Source organism: Oncorhynchus tshawytscha, linkage group LG26 (genome assembly GCF_018296145.1).
Source record: "Oncorhynchus tshawytscha isolate Ot180627B linkage group LG26, Otsh_v2.0, whole genome shotgun sequence".
Lineage (NCBI taxonomy): Eukaryota > Metazoa > Chordata > Actinopteri > Salmoniformes > Salmonidae > Oncorhynchus > Oncorhynchus tshawytscha.
This window is the reverse complement of record NC_056454.1, coordinates 37,389,518-37,413,192: the sequence shown is the minus strand read 5'-3', so window position 1 is coordinate 37,413,192 and position 23,675 is coordinate 37,389,518. Positions and strand designations below refer to the sequence as shown.

Below are 23,675 nucleotides of genomic sequence, written 5' to 3'. Positions count from 1 at the left end.
AATAGAACAGTTTGGCCATAATGACCATTGTTATGTTTTGAGGAAAAAGGGGGAGGCTTGCAAGCTGAAGAACACCACCCCAACCATGAAGCACGGGGGTGGCAGCATCATGTTGTGGGGGTGCATTGCTGCAGGAGGAACTGGTCCACTTCACAAAATAGATGGCGTCACGAGGAAGTAAAATTATGTGGATATATTGAAGCAACATCTCAAGACATCAGACAGGAAGTTCAAGCTTGGTCGCAAATGGGTCTTCCAAATGGACAATGACCCCATACATACTTCCAAAGTTGTGGCAAAATTGCTTAAGGACAACAAAGGCAAGGTATTGGAGTGACCATCACAAAGCCCTGACCTCAATCCTATAGAAAATGTGTGGGCAGAACTGAAAAAGTGTGTGCAAGCAAGTAGGCCTACAAACCTGACTCAGTTACACCAGCTCTGTCAGGAGGAATGGGCCAAAATTCACCCAACTTATTGTGGGAAGCTTGTGGAAGGCTACCTGAAACGTTTGACCCAAATTAAACAATTTAAAGGCAATGCTACCAAATACTAATTGAGTGTATGTGAACTTCTGACCCACTGGGAATGTGATGAATGAAATAAAGCTGAAATAAATCATTCTCTCTACTATTATTCTGACATTTTACATTCTTAAAATAAAGTCGTGATCCTAACTGACCTAAGACAGAATTTTTTTCCAGGATTAAATGTCAGGAATTGTGAAAAACTGAGTTTAAATGTATTTGGCTAAGGTGTATGTAAACTTCCGACTTCAATTGTAAATGCACTAATACCGGTTCATCTCAATGTCTAACTCCCTTTATCTGCATTGATCTGAGGACACAGGATAGGTGTAGTATTTCCTCAACTGAGACTTCATTTCAACCAGTAGAGAATGTCAAACACTTCATTGAAAGAAGTTCATTATCCAAGTGTTATAAAAACATAATATATCCATTATAAATATTATCATTGTAATATCATATTATAAATACAAGTTCAATCTGTACTTCAATGCACATCTGGTGTTCATGATAAAAACAGAGGAAGAAAGAGGTGGGTAGAGAGGTGTGAGAAAGAGTGTAAAATACACAAGGGAAAAGAAGTAAGAATAGAGGAGCAGGGAAGACAGCATATGTTTAATGAATTACAGTGCTACCCTAGTATTGTCTCAGTTCATCACAAGTACATAAGTGTCTCTAGTGGTGTCTCCTAACCAGCTTTGGGTCCCCAGTTGTCCTTAAGGTTATCTTAAGAGCGGGTGATGACGGGACTGGGAGTGGCATCCTCTCTCACATCAAAACATACCTGCAGACGAGACAGATGGAGAGATATAGAATTTTAAAAAGGCTTAATCGTGCTAACACTGTCAGTCATCATAATCATCTTGAGGTGTAATGCAAAACCCTCCCTATCATTAACTCTTGGACTACTACATCTCTATCTGTATTTCAATGTAAAGCATATTTTTAATAATACTTCCTGTTGACCCGACCAAGTGACCTCACACCTCTGATCATGCTGTGCCCTCTATGTGCCAGTTCAGCTCCGGGAGGGGTTCACCGACACAGCTGATATAACCTAGAGGATTTAGGGAGAAGGGAGGTGTCCCACCCTGATCTGTTTCACCTGTCTTTGTGCTCATCTCCACCACCCTCCAGGTGTCGCCCATGTTTCTCATTATCCCCAGTGTATTTATACCTGTATTCTCTGTTTGTCTGTTGCCAGTTGTCTTGCCAGGTCTTACCAGCATGTTTTCCCGTCTCCCTGCTTTCTCAAGTTCTGTTTCCTAGTTTCCCCGGATCTGACCATTCTGCCTGCCCTGTCCCCGAACCTGCCTGCCGTTCTGTACCTGCCTAACCCTGACTCGTTTACGAACCTCTGCCTGTCCTGACCCCGAGCCTCTCTGCCGTTCTGTACCTGCCTAACCCTGACTCGTTTACGAACCTCTGCCTTTGACCTGTCTTTTGCCTGCCCCCTGTCTGGGTCAATAAACATCTGTGACTCTAGCTGTCTGCATCTGGGTCTTATCCGAGTTGTGATAGGAGAAGAGAGATGAAGTGAAGGAGACTTATTGAGAAAATAAGGTAGTTAAAGAGTGTTCAACAGGAATCAGTGTGTGTGGTCTCACCTGGTATCCACACTAAGTGGCTGCAGGGTACTTTATTGAAAAACATGCACAGACACACAAGGACAAACAATATAGCGTAGTTATAGAACTAATGATGTATCTTACTATTCTCCGTGGCTGGTCCTCTTGCCTATTTGAAGGTGGAAGGAGCCACACCTGAGCCTGCTTACTGCCCAACACAATCCATGAATCAGATTGATACACAAGTCTTATATTATAGGGTGTCTAATTGTTCAACATTTTCTCAATATGGGGGACTCTTAAAAGAGCCTGTTTTGGTTTTGTACAGACATCACCCTTACCTGAACAGCACCCTCACCTGAGAAGTAGAAATCAAAAGGAGAGAAACTGGGAATTTAAAAACTGCAGTCGACATAGCTAAGTAAATGGAAGAATACTCTTATTGCAAAGTGGATGGCTCTTAAAATAGCCTTTGGTTGTGCATTGTAGTCTATGGTTTTGCCAGGGAACAGCACCCTCTGAAGAAGTAGGAGGTGAAGATATCCCGCACACGGATTTCCTCCCATGCTGCGTTGTTGGCCCCAATCATTGAAACATACTGTAGAGCAGCAGACCTCTCCTCTGGCACACGGTGGCGAGCTGCAGATCCCCCTCCTGGTCCTCGTGTCCATCCTCATGAAGTTATGCACGACACAGGTAGCCTTCAAACGCCTGAATTCCTCCAGGAGGCAGTCCCAGATGGCTCTGGTCACCCAACCTTGCAGTGCCCTACACGGGAACTGTAGGCATCATCATTTTGAAGGAATCTCCAGTTACAATTTATCTGTAGGAATATGGAAGATAATGTCATTATTAGACTTTTACATCACCAGGTCATTGTGGATTACTAAAGTATAATAATTCTTATAACAAATGATAACATTTGATAAATAGATGCATGTGCACATGCATGTGACAATAGCAGGATCATATCAAGGATTGCATCACAAATGAATCATAAATACCACTTGAAGCTTGATGATGACTTGATCATTTGAATCAGAGCTAAGGCAAAAACCGGTCCAGTCCCCAGGACCAGGACTGAGAACCACTGCTCTTCATTGGGACCTCTTCATCTGCAGACAGGCTTTCACAGCTCTCTGTATCTGGGGACAGAAAACCACACAAGAAACAGACTTCATTATACTCAAATTAGACCACACTGAATATTATGTTACTATTATTTCCATCCTCACTTCTAGGGACTGGAACTACACTAAAGTACCTGCCCTATACAGAATAGCCTACTTTCTCACTGACAGTTGGGGCTGCTATCCTTTCACCCTCCTCCATGGCTGTTAGCTAGCTACCTACAAATGCATTTGGAGTTTTTGTTACAGTGATAAATACATCAAGATAGCTAGCTAATATGAAGTTAGGTAGCTGTGATATTTAATTCACTTGGCTAGCTATCTATACAGTATGTTAAGTTGTCTAGATAGCTAGCTAGCTACATTAGCAGCTTGTTTGAGTTAACCTGCAATGTAGCTAGTTAGCTAATAATACGTCTTATTAAAAAAAAAATCGAAATGTATTTACTTACATTAATAGGTTCTCCCAGACATGTGGACGATTGGAAACAAGGCAACAAAGTGTGTTTGTCACGAGAGCGTTACCTGTGAATAAATTCATGAAATGGATTAAACTATTTACCCATTTAATAACCAGACATTCACAAAAACGTGCTATGCTGAATTCTTGACGCACAATCGAACTGCTGCCATATGCTGCCAGCACGCTCAAGCGACCCACTCACGCAACAATTTACCGCGTGCTAGTCATTGTTACCAGTTACATTACATGGGATGTGCAAAATCACGAGCATCATGCTCTCTTCCGCGTAAAGAAATTTGACTGCAAACAGAGACCTGTATATAAGGATGAGATGTTCATGTCTCAATGGGAGTCGTCCTAAAAGTGGGAAGACAGGAGACAAGCTTAGGTCCAAAATAAGCCAATGGAAACACATTGGTCTTATTTAGGACAGATTTTGGCGAGAGTGAAACATCTCGCTTCGCCTCTTCCTCTCTGCTCGCTTTGTGACTGACAGGCGCCTATCCTATCAATAGATTGCTAGAAGATGGATATTGTTCATTATAGTGGGAGAGGGCTCGACAGAGTAGCTAATTGAAAATGAAAAGTAGCATAGTTAATATGAAGTGTAAAACACTGGTATTGTCAGTCACTGACAGTCACTCAATTAGCCATTTCAGCTAACAATTCTTTGTTTGGTAAATTAGTCCAATGATTTTGTTAGTCACTCTCACTCAGGTATCATTAATAACATGGATGTATGTCTTGGCAAAATGTGTAGACTTGCATGAAATGAGCTTTAAACGTGCAAAAATGTATCTCCACCCCATGGCAAAATGGGTAGATTTGCAGGAAATTAGCTGTAAAATTGTAGATTTTTTTTATTATCTCTGCCTCTTGGCAAAATGTGCAGAATTTCAGGAAATTAAATGTAAAATTTAAATGTTTATCTTTGCTGTCAAGAGGGGGGTCACAAAAACGTTTTGCCCACAAAGTGGGGGGTCCCCCAACCAAATATTTTTGTTTAGGGCCCCCAAAATCTAGGGCCGACCCTGGGAGATTTTGTTAGTGAAGAGAGTTGTAATTACACGGTTGTACACTGGGGTACCGCTCGAGTGATCTCCCTCATGCTCCCACAACAAAAAGAAAAACATACAGTACACTGAAGATTTAAAAACGAGATCGTTAAAACGTCAGCAAATCATTAAAAGTAAAAGCTGCAAGTAAAATTGTTGGTCCGGGATTCGGAAGGGAAACCTGCTCGTGATGCAATTCTAACTGGGGGTTTCGTTGTTACTTTGAAAAGTAGCCTACTATAGATGTAAGTTTGAGCTTCATCAATGCAACAATGTATCAATGTGTGTTCATGAGTTTATTCTTTCAACGTGTAAAGTGCCACGAGCTAAAAATGTAGCAATTTTGCAAGATGACGTGTCGTGCTGGTTACAGTAGTGGTTTTCTGTTATACGGAATACGGAACGATGCGAGCAGAGATTGTATCTATTGTCGAACTAAACGATATGCTTTATATTATATATGTTTTTATTACATTATATTAGGATTCCATTGTTGGTAGGGCAACAATTATACAGCCGCTTTATGCATGCACTGGAGGCTATAGTAGAGTACCCTCACCTCATCACTAACTGGTGCTCATTCCCGAGATGGAGGAGCAGGTGCACTCCAGCCGCAGGGATGTAGGGGAAAGGCAAAGGTAAATGATGATTAACTTCCAGGCATACAGGCTGTATGCATGTCACTGGTGCGATAGGGCCCAAGAGGGGTAGAGGTTTTATAGAGCCAGAAGCTCCTGTTTAATGTTGAATCGTTGGGTCAGGATGAAGTGATCAGGAATGATGGCAATTGTGCTTTGTAGACTACACCACACTGTACAGGAAGAAAATCATTGATAGAAAACAGTATCCATTCTATCTGAAAACATTATTCCATCCTGTCAGCACATTAAATATAGATGAAGGTGGGTATTTTTTTCACCATGGTGAGGGGGAGAGAGGGGGGGGGAGATGGGAAGGGGAGTGATACAAGTTGAAGATGAGACCTCCCATGGTCAGCATTGACCCTGGTCATGAGTGCACTTACAGTAAAAAAAAAAGTCCAACGTGAGTCAAGTTTCAAGATTTTAATGCCACATGCACAAGTACAGTGAAATGCCTTTCTTGCAAGCTCCAAACCCAACAATGCAGTAATCAATAATCACTAGTCACCACACATGACTGGATGGACCTCTTCGATGAGTTTATCATCGCTCATCACATGTATGATGGAAGGCTTGCAAGGGCACTCCCTCCATGCTCCCATGTTTTCTTTACACAACTGGATTCATATTGAATATCCCTTGGTTTTTCAAGGTTATGTTTACAATACAGTTCCGGGGCCTGATTAAAATGAAAGGGTTGCTGTGGTCTACTGAACTCAATCTACCAAAATGAACATTGCTCCCTCTTTGACTCTATGTACAGTGCCAGCTTAAATTAAACTCGCTCTGCGGTCTGCACTACTAAGACACAGGACTGACATTGAATATAGAGCAGGATCAGGGCTGTCTCATAGCCTTAACAGGTGGATCATTCACGCTGTGCCTCACAGAGCTCAACAGGGATTTAATCAAGCGATGTGCCGTGGACTAAGGTCAAGTAATGTTCGTGTTGGTTCCTACAGTCTGTCTCTAGCTGGCCACACACACACGCACACACACACACAGTGTGGCTCATTACCAGGAGTCAATAGCACTAGACTTAATGAGACAGGCAGATTGCTCAGGCTGAACCTGCAGATATCCCTGGCAGGCAGGTAGGTGAGGGGTCTAATACTGATGTATACTTGAGACAGGCATCCTAATGTTTATTGCTGATGCCTATTTGAGACATGAACCATATCGTAATGCACTCTATTTTCATTTTGGGCAAGTTGGCAGTACTTTACTGCGCTGAGTGTAATTGTGTTCATTCCATTAAGCTATTGGCTGATCTCAGGACTTTTAGGTCCATTGACATCCAAATATTTAAGTAATGGTCATTAGAGAACAGTATTTAGGTGATTACAGTAATAACTCATGTTCCGCTTTGAATAGTATACAAATCAAGGTGCAGTTGTACACCGCCATATTCACTGCATAAAATCAAATCAAAGTTTATTTGTCACGTGCGCCGAATACAACAGGTGTAGTAGACCTTACAGTGAAATGCTTACTTACAGGCTCTAACCAATAGTGCGAAAAAAAGGTATGTGTGTGTGTGTGTGTGTGAGTGTAGGTAAGTAAAGAAATAAAACAACAGTAAAAAGACATTTGAAAATCAGAGTAGCAAGGTTATATACAGACACCGGTTAGTCAGGCTTATTGAGGTAGTATATACATGTAGGTATGGTTAAAGTGACTATGCATATATGATGAACAGAGAGTAGCAGTAGAGTAAAAAGAGGGGTTGGCGGGTGGTGGGACACAATGCAGATAGCCCGGTTAGCCAATGTGTTGGATCACTGGTTGGTCTGCCCAATTGAGGTAGTATGTACATGAATGTATAGTTAAAGTGACTATGCATATATGATAAACAGAGAGTAGCAGCAGCGTAAAAGAAGGGTTGGGGGGCACACAATGCAGATAGTTCGGGTAACCATTTGATTTGGGGGTAAAAACTGTTGAGAAGCCTTTTTGTCCTAGACTTGGCACTCCGGTACCGCTTGCCATGCGGTAGTAGAGAGAACAGTCTATGACTGGGGTGGCTGGGGTCTTTGACAATTTTTAGGGCCTTTCTCTGATACCGCCTGGTGGAGAGGTCCTGGATGGCAGGCAGCTTTGCCCCAGTGATGTACCGGGCCGTACGCACTACCCTCTGAAGTGCCTTGCGGTCGGAGGCCGAGCAATTGCCGTACCAGGCAGTGATGCAACCGGTCAGGATGCTCTCGATGTTGCAGCTGTAGAACCTTTTGAGGATCTCAGGACCCATGCCAAATCTTTTTAGTTTCCTGAGGGGGGAATAGGCTTTGTTGTGCCCTCTTCACGACTGTCCTGGTGTGTTTGGACCATTCTAGTTTGTTGATGATGTGGACACCAAGGAAATTGAAGCTCTCACCTGCTCCACTAGAGCCCCGTCAATGAGAATGGGGACGTGCTCGGTGCTCCTTTTCCTGTAGTCCACAATCATCTCCTTAGTCTTGGTTACGTTGAGGGATAGGTTGTTATTCTGTCACCACCCGGCCAGGTCTCTGACCTCCTCCCTATAGGCTGTCTCGTCGTTGTCGGTGATCAGGCTACCCACTGTTGTGTCATCTGCAAACTTAATGATGGTGTTGGAGTCGTGCCTGGCCATGCAGTCATGGGTGAACAGAGAGTACAGGAGGGACTGAGCACGCACCCCTGGGGAGCTCCAGTGGTGAGGATCAGCGTGGCAGATATGTTGCTACCTACCCTTACCACCTGGGGGCAGCCCGTCAGTAAGTCCAGGATCCAGTTGCAGAGGGAGGTGTTTAGTCCCAGGTTCCTTAGCTTAGTGACGAGCGTTAAGGATACTATGGTGTTGAACGCTGAGCTGTAGTTAATGAATAGCATACTCACATAGGTGTTCCTTTTGTCCAGGTGGGAAAGAGCAGTGTGGAGTGCAATAGAGATTGCGTCATCTGTGGATCTGTTTGGGCGGTATGCAAATTGGAGTGGGTCTAGGGTTTCTGGAATAGTGGTGTTGATGTGAGGCATTACCAGCCTTTCAAAGCACTTCATGGCTACGGACATGAGTGCTATGGGTCTGTAGTCATTTAGGCAGGTTGCCTTTGTGTTCTTGGGCACAGGGACTATGGTGGTCTGCTTGAAACATGTTGGTATTACAGACTCAATCAGGGACATGTTGAAAATGTCAGTGAAGACACCTGCCAGTTGGTCAGCACATGCCCAGAGCACACATCCTGGTAATCCGTCTGGCCCCGCAGCCTTGTGTATGTTGACCTGTTTAAAAGTCTTACTCACGTCGACTACGGAGAGCGTGATCACACAGTCGTCCGGAATAGCTGATGCTCTCATGCATGCCTCAGTGTTGCTTGCCTCGAAGCGAGCATAGAAGTGATTTAGCTTGTCTGGTAGGCTGGTGTCACTGGGCAGCTCACGGCTGTTCTTCCCTTTGTAGTCTGTAATAGTTTGCAAGCCCTGCCACATCCGACGAGCGTCGGAGCCGGTGTAGTATGATTCAATCTTAGTCCTGTATTGACGCTTTGCCTGTTTGATGGTTCCTCGCAAGGCATAGCAGGATTTCTTGTCAGCTTCCGGGTTAGAGTCCCGCACCTTGAAAGCGGCAGCTCTACCCTTTAGCACAGTGCGAATGTTGCCTGTAATCCATGTCTTCTGGTTGGGGTATATACGTACAGTCACTGTGGAGATAACATCCTCAATGCACTTATTGATAAAGCCAGTGACTGATGTGGTGTTTTCCTCAATGTCATCGGAAGAATCCCGGAACATGTTCTAGTCTGTGATAGCAAAACTGTCCTGTTATCACGTTCTCACCTTTATTTCCTTTGTTTTGTCATTATTTAGTATGATCAGGGCGTGAGTTGGGGTGGGCAGTCTATGTTTGTTTTTCTATGATTTTGGGATTACTATGTTTCGGCCTAGTATGGTTCTCAATCAGAGGCAGGTGTCGTTAGTTGTCTTTGATTGAGAATCATACTTAGGTAGCCTGGGTTTCACTGTTTGTGAGTGTTTTTTTCCGTGTCTGTGTTTTTTCACCACACGGTACTGTTTCGGTTTTGTCATTTCACGTATTCGTTTATTGTTTTTGTATTTCATAGTGTTCAGTGTTTTTGTTATTAAAAACGATATGGACACTTACCACGCTGCGTTTTGGTCCGATCCCTGCTACACCTCCTCTTCGGACGAAGAGGAGGAAAACCCTTACACCTGTAGTTTAGCATCTGCTTCATTTGACCACTTTTTTATAGACCGAGTCACTGGTGCTTCCTACTTTACTTTTTGCTTGTAAGCAGGAATAAGGAGGATAGAGTTGTGGTCGGATTTACCAAATGGAGGGCGAGGGAGAGCTTTGTACGTGTCTCTGTGTGTGGAGTACAGGTGATCTAGAATTGTTTTCCGTCTGGTTGCACATTTAACATGTTGATAGAGATTTGGTAGAACTGATTTAAGTTTCCCTGCATTCAAGTCTCCAGCCACTAGGAGCGCCACCTCTGGGTGAGTGGTTTCCTGTTTGCTTATTTCCTTATACAGCTGACTGAGTGCTGTCTTAGTGCCAGCATCTGTCTGTGGTGGTAAATAAACAGCCACGAAAAGTATAGCTGAGAACTCTCTAGGCAAGTAGTGTGGCCTGCAATTTATCACAATATACTCTACTTCAGGCAAGCAAAATCTAGAGACTTCCTTAGATTTCGTGCACCAGTTTACAAATATGCACAGACCGCCCCCCTCGTCTTACCAGAGTGTTCTGTTCTGCCGGTGCAGCGTATATCCCGCTAGCTGAATATCCCTGTCATCATTCAGCCACGATTCCGTGAAACATAGGATATTACAGTTTTTGATGTCCCGTTGGTAGGATATTCGCAATCGTACCTCGTCTAGTTTATTGTCCAATGATTGCACATTGGTAAGTAATATTGACGGTAACGGCAGCTTTCCTACTTGCCTTCTGCGGGTCCGGACGAGGCATCCGGCTCTTCTTCCTCTGCGTCGCTTCCTGTTGCGAAAAATTGGGATGTCTGCCCTGTGGGGTGTTTGGAGAATATCGTGTGAGTCCTGCTTGTTGTTGAAAAAATCTTTGTCTAATGCAAGGTGAGTGATCGCTGTTCTGATATCCAGAAGCTCTTTGTCTAATGCAAGGTGAGTGATCGCTGTCCTGATATCCAGAAGCTCCTTGTCTAATGCAAGGTGAGTGATCGCTGTCCTGATATCCAGAAGCTCTTTGTCTAATGCAAGGTGAGTGATCGCTGTCCTGATATCCAGAAGCTCTTTGTCTAATGCAAGGTGAGTGATCGCTGTCCTGATATCCAGAAGCTCCTTGTCTAATGCAAGGTGAGTGATCGCTGTCCTGATATCCAGAAGCTCCTTGTCTAATGCAAGGTGAGTGATCGCTGTCCTGATATCCAGAAGCTCTTTGTCTAATGCAAGGTGAGTGATCGCTGTCCTGATATCCAGAAGCTCTTTGTCTAATGCAAGGTGAGTGATCGCTGTCCTGATATCCAGAAGCTCTTTGTCTAATGCAAGGTGAGTGATCGCTATCCTGATATCCAGAAGCTCTTTTCTGCCATAAGATACGGTTGCAGCATAACTGAGCAGAATCATGTTCTGAAGCCTACTGTTAGGTTTGAGGCTCCTTCATCTCTCTTTCTCAAATGGCTTAGATTTAGCCTATTTACTGTTGCTAGCAAACACAGCTTGTACTGGTCTTTGGATTTCAGTGTGAGTCATCAGTTGGCTTCTTATTGACACAATCTCAACTGCTGCTGTCCAACATATTTGTGACAGACTGGGAATATTCATACTTGGATGAAAATCATTGGTTGCCAATTTCCATAAATATCACTTCATGTGTAACCTATTTGGAGATGGTCATTGTCTGGGTCCTCTATCAGCCGTGGAGACTGGAGCGATTCTGGCCCTAGTTCCCAGTGCACTAGCTCTGGATGGAGGGGAGGGTCTACCGTGTACCCCGTATCGCGAAAGCACTGACGTCAAATCAGCTGCTTGCCCTTGATCAGAAGAATGTTACCTTGTTTCAACAGCACCATCCCTCTAATGTAGAAAGAACGTGGAAAATGACAAAGTTAAAACATAACTGGTTATCCACTATCAAACTCCTTTGATATGGCTGCCTCATATTGCTGTCATTCATTGGTTAAAGGTCACCGTGCTAATGGAAAAACAGAACAATACAATGGCAATTTGATAGTGTCAGCCAGGTAAATAACAACTGTTCATTTAGAAGGCACACTCCTCCCTACCTCCACAGTAACCTCTTCCCCGGGGACCTCTTTCACAGTAACCTCTTCCACAGGGACCTAAGAGCAACCTTTGTTCCAAGCTGGTGGCTAAACAGATCCCATTGTGTCTTGTTAAAACATCCATCACAGCTGCATGCAGAGAGGAGGGAGAAAGAGAAAGAAAGAGAGGGAGACGAAGGCAGAGGAGGATCACCCTCCCAAACAGACAGTCAACATCAGGCTGCTGACAGGCAGGCCCGGGGCTGTGGTGCGGAAGGTGCCCCAGAGCTCTCTTTCTCTCTATCTATCTTTCTTTCTCTCTCACACACACGGCTGTTGTGGGGACCCACTAATTACCATCGCTGGGATAATTAAAGATTATGCAGCTGGGGCAACAACACACCACTAATGACATACAGCTTTCTGATTTCTATCTGTTTAGGATAGTGAAATGGTTAATTAACACACACACACACACACATACACACAGGGCTTGTTGTCAGCTGTCTTCATTTCCTTGCACATCCGCGAACAAGGAGAAAAAAAAGCCAAGTGGAACATAAATGCCACTTAGTCAAAGTGGAAAGCAGCACCAGTCAGTCACCACTTAATAACACTTAGTCAAAGTGGAAAGCAGCACCAGTCAGTCACCACTTAATAACACTTAGTCAAAGTGGAAAGCAGCACCAGTCAGTCACCACTTAATAACACTTAGTCAAAGTGGAAAGCAGCACCAGTCAGTCACCACTTAATAACACTTAGTCAAAGTGGAAAGCAGCACCAGTCAGTCACCACTTAATAACACTTAGTCAAAGTGGAAAGCAGCACCAGTCAGTCACCACTTAATAACACTTAGTCAAAGTGGAAAGCAGCACCAGTCAGTCACCACTTAATAACACTTAGTCAAAGTGGAAAGCAGCACCAGTCAGTCACCACTTAATAACACTTAGTCAAAGTGGAAAGCAGCACCAGTCGGTTGTTGAGATCAGTTGGGGGTTGAACCTCTGTAAATGGGACTGGCTACAGAACATACATCATGGGCCTCTAAGCCAGATACTGATATATATATATAAACTAGTTACTACACAGACGTGGTCTCAATGGTCAATCCATTCCTACTGTAGGCCTACAAACGGTCCCCACTGTACCTGTCATGTTGTATATTGTTTCACCGTCCATCGGAGTTCCACTATCACATTCCCATACACTCGCTATCGATTACTCTATTATCACATGATACCCCTGGTCCACTGACAGTCTTTTTTATGATGTCAGTACCTTTGCTGCCTACGATGAATCCTAGCCTATGATACTACAATGTATTTCATTTACAACACAATTAACAAGATATTAATAAGCTTGCAGACCAGCGGGAAAATATTACCCATAGCACCCATTGTTGGTGTCTGATTGAGCCACTGCATAAATATTAACCTCCATTTTAGCCTTGATCTCCCATTAATAACCCAGAGATGAACTGCTGTGCTAGGTTAATCCAGCCAAGTTTATTACTGCATAGCATTAGCATATTTCTGAGCAAAGAAAATAGCAGCATTATGTTTTTCCAATGCATGTTTTAGGTATTTTCTTTGTTTTGTAAAGAACATTCAATGTTGATTAAATCTATATAGGGATAGGCCTGTAGCTATTTTTCTATACCTGTGGTAGCCTATAGCTGTTCTGTCATGATGAAAGTCCCTCTTGTGCTGAAAGGCAGACACATCACAGTTCACAGCTCTCTGATCGGTAAAAGCTCCCCCAATGTGCTCTCTCTCTGCTTTCTGTGTGTACACATCATTGGACTAGCCATGAGTAAATATAGAGAGAGAGGCTCCAGCTGTGCTCTGTCCCACCCCTGTGCCTCAGCCCTGCATCAGCCCATAGCCCTCCACCTCAGCCCTGGTTGACTGGTCGGTCTCTCTCCCTGCCTGCCTGTAGACTTTGGCTGTGGTTGAGTGACTGGAAGGTCATGACTGTTCACTCTTCTCTGTGGGGTGCTGCCCATGCTAGTAGCCTAGCACACAGGACCAGAACCAGCCTACAGACTGCATTCAGCCAAATAATAGCAGTTCCAGGCCACGGCACTCTCTGATTTTAAGGGAGTTGCTCACCAGGAACTTCCCATCAGTTCCCCTGGTGGAATTAGCTGCTAGCCACCATTCACTCAACCATTCTAACTGAGCAGATTGGGTTTTTGCCTCAAGTACATTTTAGAGGAAAGAACAAAGAAAAACTCATACATAGAGCTATTGTTCTTTTATGCCTATACTCCATGTTTTTCAACTGATGTAGAATATCTCCACAGTCTCTTAATGACCCCGGAAGGTATTCCTCACAGAGGGAGATGCGCTCCGTGTGCAAGTGAGCATGTCGAGAGAGCAATCGGCACACAGATGTGGAATGGTAATGACTGTAGAGCCATGCGGCATATCTCCTTTACATGCACGGTTGAAGGCGGGCAATGTGTAACCTACGGGCAAAGGAATACATTTCCTGGCAAAGGAATACATTGTTGATTCCCAGTACAGCAGGAGATCTATTGAGATTCAGGTCAGGCTTCAGACTCTGGCTCTTTGTGGTTGAGTTGGGAGGGTTATTCTCAAACGAGCTGAATCGGCTTTCTTCTGATTCTGCTCTCTACTGACTGTGTTTAGGTAAAAGTGTTAGTGCCAGTCTGTCAATCAGCGTCCCTCCCAATGAGAAGAGAGCTGCTCGACTGAAGCATTCTGTCTGGCTTAATAGCATCCTTTGATAGTTGCTACTCTGCACTGCATTTAATAATGTTTTCGTGACTGGTTTAGCAGTATAATCAAACTGTTGGTCTGACTGGAACCATGTCCCTTTTTTCTCTCTTTGACTCCCTGAGGCTACAGAAGCTCTCCCTGCCTTAACAAAGGAATATCCGTCAAATGGTGTTGTTTTGTTTCTCTAAATTAACATGATCCCTTTTCAAAGGGGCAGGGTTTTTTATTCAGGTCATAGCAGCTTCTATTCACATGGATGCTTCTCTTCGTTTCATCTGTCCCTGAGGAGAAATACATTGTTGATTCTCAGTAGTCAAGATCTTTTTCTCGGGAATGGACTTTTTTCTCAGGTGCATTTCCTAGTAAAACAGCCTTGTGTGTCCTTGAGGGGTTTTCACAGTAATACTGAGTGTTCTGTGCTGTGTTCTAGACGCAGGAGGCTGGAGAGCAATGAACAAGTCATCAATGATACTTGTTGTCCTCTTTAGTAAGCCAAGTCATTAGGGGCTGAGAATATGGTTTCAAAAGCAATCTTCATATGCAGATGGGCCATATTGTCTGTAATGGACAAATCCTTGCCCGTTGCCTTCATAAATCCTTCATCAGCCCAGAACAATATCTCTCAGGACTCTTGAGCACATTAAATATTCTGCATAATGTTTCTCCCATCCTGGTGGCTGGATCTGTGCTGAAAGGACTTTCCAAGGTTTCCCGGGCTTTGTTGTGTAAATATCAACACAACTTCAAAAGTGTCCTGCCATTCTGCCTCCGTGCTATTACCATAAAGGTTACTGGGTCGGTTTGAATTTTTATGAGGACACACACGCACGTGTGCACATACACCCATACGCACCACCCCATTCCTCTGCATCCTCAGTGGCTTGGGGCCAGTATTCCATATCTGGTGAGATAGTTGATTAGGCTTCCCAACGTAATTGTCAGCCATTAAATGAGTGATACCCCATCCTACTGTGATGTCCTGTAGAGATGATTAACCATGTAATTTCCCTGTGGAGACAACCTGGTAATATCCAGTATTCCTAGTTGTAGTAATAATAGGACTGGTAGCCACCAGATGATTTGTATTTGTGTTAGGCTAGTGGCTATCATTTCCTTACAGCAATTGTATTACGTGACTGGTATCGGGCAGCAACTGATTAGTAGTCAAATTAAACGTGAGACATGGCTGTTTCCTTTAGCTGGATCATATTCCCAGGCAGCATACTGCAGAGAGAGAGAGAGAGAGAGAGAGAGAATGGATAGATAGGGAAATTGGATTTCATGGGTTCGCATCGGGAGGCTTGCTGTACTGTACTGCTGCTGCTAGCATGATTGTGTTAGCATGCTCCCTGGACATTTAATCAGGACGATCTAGAGATACTGTGCTGCATACTGTGTTGTATGCAGTATGCAGGAAGCCAGAGAGCCACAGTATGCATAGACAGGCTCAGAGGCCATGTCCCAATTAGCACCCTATTCACTATATAGTGCACTACTTTTGACCAGACCCCTATAGGGAACAGGGTGCCATTTGGGGCACTTTGTATTTTTCTCCCACATTTAAGAAAATCTAAATCCAATGACATGATGACATTTTCTGGTGACTTCATGCTGAATTCACATTAGATGACAACTCAACCAAATGTAACGTTGAACTGATGTCTGTGCTCAGTGGGGTGTCTCTCTACAAAGGATGACATGTCTCTTTACTGGTTAATGCAGGCACTCCTATCACACTTACTAGGAATGGATTCATTCTGGATAGTTACGCTATTGCTTTTGTCTGGTTTGTGTGCTGATGTGCTTTTTAGGGATGTCATTTGACATTGACCTGATAGATGCCAGTTTTTTATTAAGCAGTGCCCTTAACATTACGGTTGGATGTTCACAGGTCCATGCATCCCTGAACATTCAACTGGACAAACACACACACATGCATCCACACACACATACACACAAACATCATCATGACTCAATGAATGCTCTTCAGCTGAAGAATGTGGGCCAGTTCCCATGCTGCCCCCAGCCATCACAGCCATAACACTGCCCCCCACCCCACACACACTCTGCTGTGTGTTAGTGTGTACAAAACCATCTAGCACGATGTGTGTGTGACCATGTGTTAGGCGTATTCATAGTCAATATGTGTCCGTAATACAATGCGATATTGGGAAATAACATTGACATTTTAACCACATTGCATGAGTGAGTTGTGTTGTTGTTGTGAAATTCCCCACCAGCCACAGTATAAGTAAAATAGAAAACTTATGTTAACCCGTGTCAGCTCATTTAAAGGACACAACCAAATGACCAATTATGTGATTATGTACTGTACATGTCAGTGTGTGAGCCTTTCCTGTATGTATCGACTTGTCTCACTGTGTTCTTTGTGCATTGTGTCTGTCTGTCCACATTGCATTCATCTATCAATTGATCAATTGATTGTCTCTCTCTCATGGGCTGATCATCAAAGACCATCATTGTGTCCCACATTGCCCTAGTGGTTTGCCAAGTGCCCAGAACATGTTATCCCTGTCCTTCTCTCCTGCAAAACAAACCAGACCAGTAGAGGACATTTGTTGAGATGTACTGTGGTCCTGCATTTTAGGTATCCCCCTCAGCTCATCCCAGTAAGCAAACATTTCCATGTAGCCACAGTGAGGTCACAGACAATGCATTGTTCTTCTGTAGGAGGAACACACAAGTAGCCATTGATGGTCCTGAATGTAAGAGAATGAGGCAGAAGGGGTGCTCTGTTAATTTAATCAGTGTGACTGTAAACACAGTGCCTGTAAAATGGTTCCTCCTCCTCTCTGCATAATTGAAAAGATCCACAAATGGTAATGGTCCTAAGGAGAATCTTATATCCTGTGTGTGTGGTGGATGGATTTCCTGTTGTCTGCATTTACAGTTGAAGTCAGAAGTTTACATACACTTAGGTTGGAGTCATTAAAACTTGTTTTTCCACCACTCCACAAATTTCTTGTTAACAAACTATAGTTTTGGCAAGTCGGTTAGGACATCTACTTTGTGCATGACACAAGTAATTTTTCCAACAATTGTTTATTGTGTCATGGCTATGTCAAATTGTGGCATGGCTTCAGAAGCTTCTAATAGGCTAATTGACATAATTTGAGCCAATTGCAGGTGTACCTGTGGATGTATTTCAAGGCCTACCTTCAAACTCAGTGCCTCTTTGCTTGAAATCATGGGAATATCAAAAGAAATCAGCCCAAGACCTCAGATTTTTTTTTTTTTTTTTAATGTGTAGACCTCCACAAAACGACAGCAAAGGACCTTGTGAAGATGCTGGAGGATACAGGTACAAAAGTATCTATATCCATAGTAAAACAAGTACTATATCGACATAACCTGAAAGGCCTCTAAGCAAGGAAGAAGCCACTGTCCTCTGAAATGTCCTCTGGTCTGATTAAATAAAAATAGAACAGTTTGGCCATAATGACCATCATTATGTTTGGAGGAAAAAGGGGGTGGCTTGCAAGCCGAAGAACACCATCTCAACCGTGAAGCACGGGGGCGGCAGTATCATGTTGTGGGGGTGCTTTGCTGCAGGAGGGACTGGTGCACTTCACAAAATAGAGGGCGTTATGAGGAAGTAAAATTATGTGGATATATTGAAGCAACATCTCAAGACATCAGTCTTCAGTTCAAGCTTGTTCGCAAATGGGTCTTCCAAATGGACAATGACCCCAAGCATACTTCCAAAGTTTTGGCAAAATGGCTTAAGGACAACAAAGTCAAGGTATTGGAGTGGCCATCACAAAGCCCTGACCTCAATCCTATAGAAAATGTGTGGGCAGAACTGAAAAAGCGTGTGCGAGCAAGGACGTCTACAAAACTGACTCAGTTACACCAGCTCTGTCAGGAGGAATGGGCCAAAATTCACCCAACTTATTGTGGGAAGCTTATGGACGGCTACCCGAAACGTTTGACCCAAGTTAAACAATTTAAAGGCAAAGCTACCAAATACTAATTGAGTGTATATAAACTTCTGACCCACTGGGAATGTGATGAAAGAAATAAAAGCTGAGATAGGTGAATGTAAACTTCCGACTTCAACTGTATATCCTCACAGCATCATGGGCTGCTAACATCATATATTAAGTTAACAAACAGAGTACCGACCATTTCAAATCTCACCGTACCTTCTCCGCTATGCAATCTGGTTTCAGAGCTGGTCATAGGTGCACCTCAGCCATGCTCAAGGTCCTAAACGATATCATAACCGCCATCGATAAGAGACATTACTGTGCAGCCGTATTTATCAATCTGGCTAAGGCTTTCGACTCTGTCAATCACAACATTCTTATTGGCAGACTCAACAGCCTTGGTTTCTCAAATGATTTCCTCACTTGGTTCACCAACTACTTCTCCGATAGAGTTCAGTATGTCAAATTGGAAGGCCTGTTGTCCGGACCTCTGGCAGTCTCTATGGGGGTGCCACAGGGTTCAATTCTCGGGTCAACTCTCTTCTCTGTATACATCAATGATGTCGCTCTTGCTGCTGGTGATTCTTTGATCCACCTCTAAGCAGACGACACCATTCTGTATACCTCTGGCCCTTCGTTGGAGACTGTGTTAACTAACCTCCAGACGAGCTTCAATGCCATTACAACTCTCCTTCCGTGGCCTCCAGTTGCTCTTAAATGCAATAAAAACCAAATGCATGCTCTTCAACCGATCACTTCCTGCACCTGCCCGCCTGTCCAGCATCACTACTCTGGACGGTTCTGACTTAGAATATGTGGACAACTATAAATACCTAGGTGTCCGGTTAGACTGTAAACTCTCCTTCCAGACTCACATTTAACATCTCCAATCCAAAATTAAATCTAGATTCAGCTTCCTATTTCGCAACAAAGCTTTCTTCACTCATGCTACCAAACCTACCCTCGTAAAACTGACCATCCTACCGATCCTCGACTTTGGCGATGTCATTTACAAATAGCCTCCAACACTCTACTCAACAAATTGGATACAGTCTATCACAGTGCCATCCGTTTTGTCACCAAAGCCCCATATACTACCCACCACTGCGACCTGTATGCTCTCGTTGGCTGGCCCTCACTTCATACTCGTCGCCAAACCCACTGGCTCCAGGTCATCTACAAGACCCTGCTAGGTAAAGCTCCACCTTATCTCAGCTCACTGGTCACCATAGCAGCACCCACCTGTAGCACGCACTCCAGCAGGTATATCTCACTGGTCACCCCCAAAGCCAGTTCCTCCTTTGGCTGCCACTCCTTCCAGTTCTCTGCTGCCAATGACTGGAACGAATTTCAAAAATCTCTGAAGCTGGAGACTCTTACCTCACTCACTAGCTTTAAGCACCAGCTGTCAGAGCAGCACACAGATCACTGCACCTGTACATAGCTCATCTGTAAATAGCCCATCCAATCTACCTCATCCGCATACTGTATTTATTTATTTATTTATTTATTTATCTTGCTCCTTTGCACCCCATTATCTCAACTTGCACATTCATCTTCTGCACATCCTACCATTCCAGTGTTTTAATTGCTATATTGTAATTACTTCGCCACCATGGCCTATTTATTGCCTTACCTCTCCTATCCTACCTCATTTGCACTCACTGTATCTAGACTTTTGCTGCTGTATTATTGATTTTATGTTTGTTTATTCCATGTATAACTCTGTGTTGTTGTATGTGTCAAACTGCTTTGCTTTATCTTCACCAGGTCACAGTTGCAAATGATAACTTGTTTTCAACTAGACTACCTGGTTAAATAATGGTGAAAAAAATATATATATATATATGCAGTGAGTTCCAAAGGTTTTGTGACAGTGACAATTTTGTTGTTGTTTAAGCTCTGTACTCCAGCATTTTGGATTTGGAATTATACAATGACCAAGGGGTTAGAGTGCAGACTGTCAGCTTTAATTTGAGGGTATTTTCATCCATGTGGGGTAAAACCGCTTAGAAATTACAGCACTTCTTGTACATAGTCCCCCCATTTTACTGAGCAAAAGTATTTGGTCCCATATTCATAGCATGCAATGAATACATCAAGCTTCTCACTCTACAAACTGCATTTGCTGTTTGTTTTGGTTTTGTTTCAGATTATGTTGTGCCCAATAGCAATGTATGGTAAATAATGTGTTGTGTAATTTTGGAGTCACTTTTAATTGTAAAAAATAATAGAATATGTTTCTAAACACTTTTACTTCTACATTAATGTGGATGCTACTATTATTACAGATAATCCTTAATGAATCGTGAATAATCATGAGTGAGAAAGTTACAGACACTCAAATATCATACCCCCGAGACATGCTAACCTCTCACCATTACAATAACAGGGGAGGTTAGCATTTTATATCATACCCTGAGACATGCTAACCTCTCACCATTACAATAACAGGGGAGGTTAGCATTTTATATCATACCCCCGAGACATGCTAACCTCTCACCATTACAATAACAGGGGAGGTTAGCATTTTATATCATACCCCCGAGACATGCTAACCTCTCACCATTACAATAACAGGGGAGGTTAGCATTTTTTTTGGGGGGGGTGTAATGTTTATGCCTCTAACTGTATCACTTCAAATCCAAAGTGCTGGAGTACAGAGCCAAAACACCAACAAATGTGTCACTGTCCCAAATTCCTTTTGGAGCTCACTGTACGTCTCCTAACGTCATACAGTACATCTGCCCTGAGAAAGAGGCACCCATAATTCAGCATTATTTTCTCTCTGTGCCAGTCCCTCTGTCATCCCCTGAGTCATCATGCGCCAGTTAGAATCCTAAAGAAAGTGACACAAGTTCTCTGAGGTAATTTTCTGTCTTTCTCTCGCTCTCTCGCTCTCTCTCTAAAAAGCTGTCTGTGACTCGGTCCCTGTGCATTATTGAGTCCGGTGGTGGAGCCGGGTCGGACAGAGTGGGGCAGTGGACGCACATCACACCTGCACCCCTCTGTCCCCTAGCGGGTCAGACTCAGCCCAGAAACCACATTCAGCCACCAAGCTAGCCAGCCAGCCATACAGGAAGTCAGCCAGCCAAACAGGCAGTCAGCCAGCTAACCAGCCATACAGGCAGTCAGCCAGCCAGCCAGTTAACCAGCCATACAGGCAGTCAGTCAGTCAGCCAGCCAGCCAACTAACCAACCATACAGGCAGTCAGCCAGCCAGCCAGCAAGACAGCCATAAAGGCAATCCGCCAGCTAACCAGCCATACAGGCAGTCAGCCAGCTAGCCATCGAATCAAGCCATACAGGAAGTCAGCCATCCAGCTTGCCTGCCATACAGGCAGCCAGCTAGCTAACTATACAGGCATTCAGCCAGCTAGCCACCTAATCAAGCCATAAAGGCAGTCGGCCAGCCAGCTAACCAGCCAGCCCAGAGAAAATATTTCTCGCCCCAAAGCTGAATGCCACACACAGGCATTTCATCCTGCCAACATCTCGCCTTTAGCGTCATCTCCCTGGCATGTAGTGATGTTTAAATTGAATGGGCTGATCAACAGATGCATGTTATACACAGGCCAGGTCTGTAGCTGTATGTGGCCCCCCCTGGGGAGAGAGCAAGAGGCCTGGCCTGGAGCTGTAGCTGTATGTGGCCCCCGCTGGGGAGAGAGCAAGAGGCCAGGCCTGGAGCTGTAGCTGTATGTGGACCCCCACTGGGGAGAGAGCGAGAGGCCAGGCCTGGAGCTGTAGCTGTTTGTAGCCCCCTCCCTGGGGAGAGAGCAAGAGGCCTGGCCTGGAGCTGTAGCTGTATGTGGCCCCCGCTGGGGAGAGAGCAAGAGGCCAGGCCTGGAGCTGTAGCTGTATGTGGACCCCCACTGGGGAGAGAGCGAGAGGCCAGGCCTGGAGCTGTAGCTGTTTGTAGCCCCCTCCCTGGGGAGAGAGCGAGAGGCCAGGCCTGGAGCTGTAGCTGTTTGTAGCCCCCTCCCTGGGGAGAGAGTGAGAGGCCAGGCCTGGAGCTGTATTGAATACTGATAGAGGACAGGAGACTGGATGCTGAAGCCAAGGCTTCTAATTTCTGCTCTACTGGTGGATTACTGAGGCCAAACATAAACAAGGAAGCAGTCTAACTGGTGTTTTTCTAAGGTCAGATGGTATTGACACATGGCTGTAGAATATAGTAAAAATAAAGAAAAGCCCTGGAATGAGTAGGTGTGTCCAAACTTTTGACTATATATATATATATATATATATATATGCATTGTGTCCCACCACCCGCCAACCCCTCTTTTATGCTACTGCTACTCTCTGTTCATCATATATGCATAGTCACTTTAACCATATCTACATGTACATACTACCTCAATCAGCCTGACTTACCAGTGTCTGTATGTAGCCTCGCTACTTTTATAGCCTCACTACTGTATATAGCCTGTCTTTTTACTGTTGTTTTATTTCTTTATCTACCTATTGTTCACCTAATACCTTTTTTGCACTACTGGTTAGAGCCTTTAAGTAAGCATTTCATTGTAAGGTCTACACCTGTTGTATTCGGCGCACGTGACAAATAAACTTTGATTTGATTTGAAGCAAAGGCAAAGAGTAGCCACTTTGAAGAATCTGAAATATTACATTTATTTTGATTTGTTTAACACTTTTTTGGTTGCTTTGTGATTCCATTCCATAGTTTTGATGTCTTCACTATTATTCTACAATGTAGAACTGTATATATATTATCAATGCATATATATATATATATATATATATATATATATATATATATATATATATATATATATATATATATATATATATATATATATATATATATATATATATATGCATTTTATTACATTCATTTGTTTAGATTAACACTTTCAGTTCATAATTGTATCCAGTTAACCCAATGAGTCACGCCAGCGTGACTTAGGACTACTAACCTCTTTTAAACTTTGTGTGTTTGTGCGACAGACTTCCGTCTATTCCCTCTGCATCCGTTGGTACCAACCATTAGTCTGTGTGATTAATGGGGACTGAGCTAGAACTGTCTTTGTGAGCAGATCCCGAAGGATTTCTTCTACATAGAAGATCATAGGAAATCTCAGGACATGGTGTCTATAATACTGTAATAAGCTCACATAGTTGCTCTCACAAACTACAAACTCCACACAGTTATCACTGACTAGTTGGATATTCATTTCCTACTAAGAAGACAATTTCTGAACTTACAGCATTCATATGTTTTTGCTTTGGCTGACCTTGTTTTTTTATTGACATTTGTCAATAAAACTCATGAATGCAACTGTTTATGTCAAATTGTTTTGTATTTTACTTGTGGCCCTGGTTGTTCTTAAAAGAAAATGGCCAAACACATAATTGTGAGGC

The 23,675-nt window shown here is 43.6% G+C and overlaps 1 protein-coding gene and 1 long non-coding RNA gene across 3 annotated transcripts in view; one reads left to right on the top strand and one right to left on the bottom strand.

Moving 5' to 3' along the window:
* Window positions 1-673: 673 nt before the first annotated feature.
* On the bottom strand, window positions 674-3,996 carry LOC112224952. Of its 2 annotated transcripts, XR_006080084.1 has the most exons (4): window positions 3,678-3,996; window positions 3,100-3,240; window positions 2,695-2,918; window positions 674-1,311 (listed from the first exon to the last, which is right to left on the bottom strand). It is a non-coding gene; the product is annotated as an uncharacterized LOC112224952 (long non-coding RNA). The 2 variants fall into 2 exon arrangements; XR_002949515.2 differs by lacking the exon at window positions 674-1,311 and having other exon boundaries at window positions 2,124-2,918.
* Window positions 3,997-4,772: 776 nt separating this feature from the next.
* The window catches only part of LOC112225586, a 109,267-nt gene continuing 90,364 nt past the window's right edge, over window positions 4,773-23,675 (top strand). The window contains exon 1 of the mRNA XM_042306368.1: window positions 4,773-4,988. The gene's annotated coding sequence lies outside the window, so the exon portion shown is untranslated. The remainder of the gene's footprint in view (window positions 4,989-23,675) is intronic.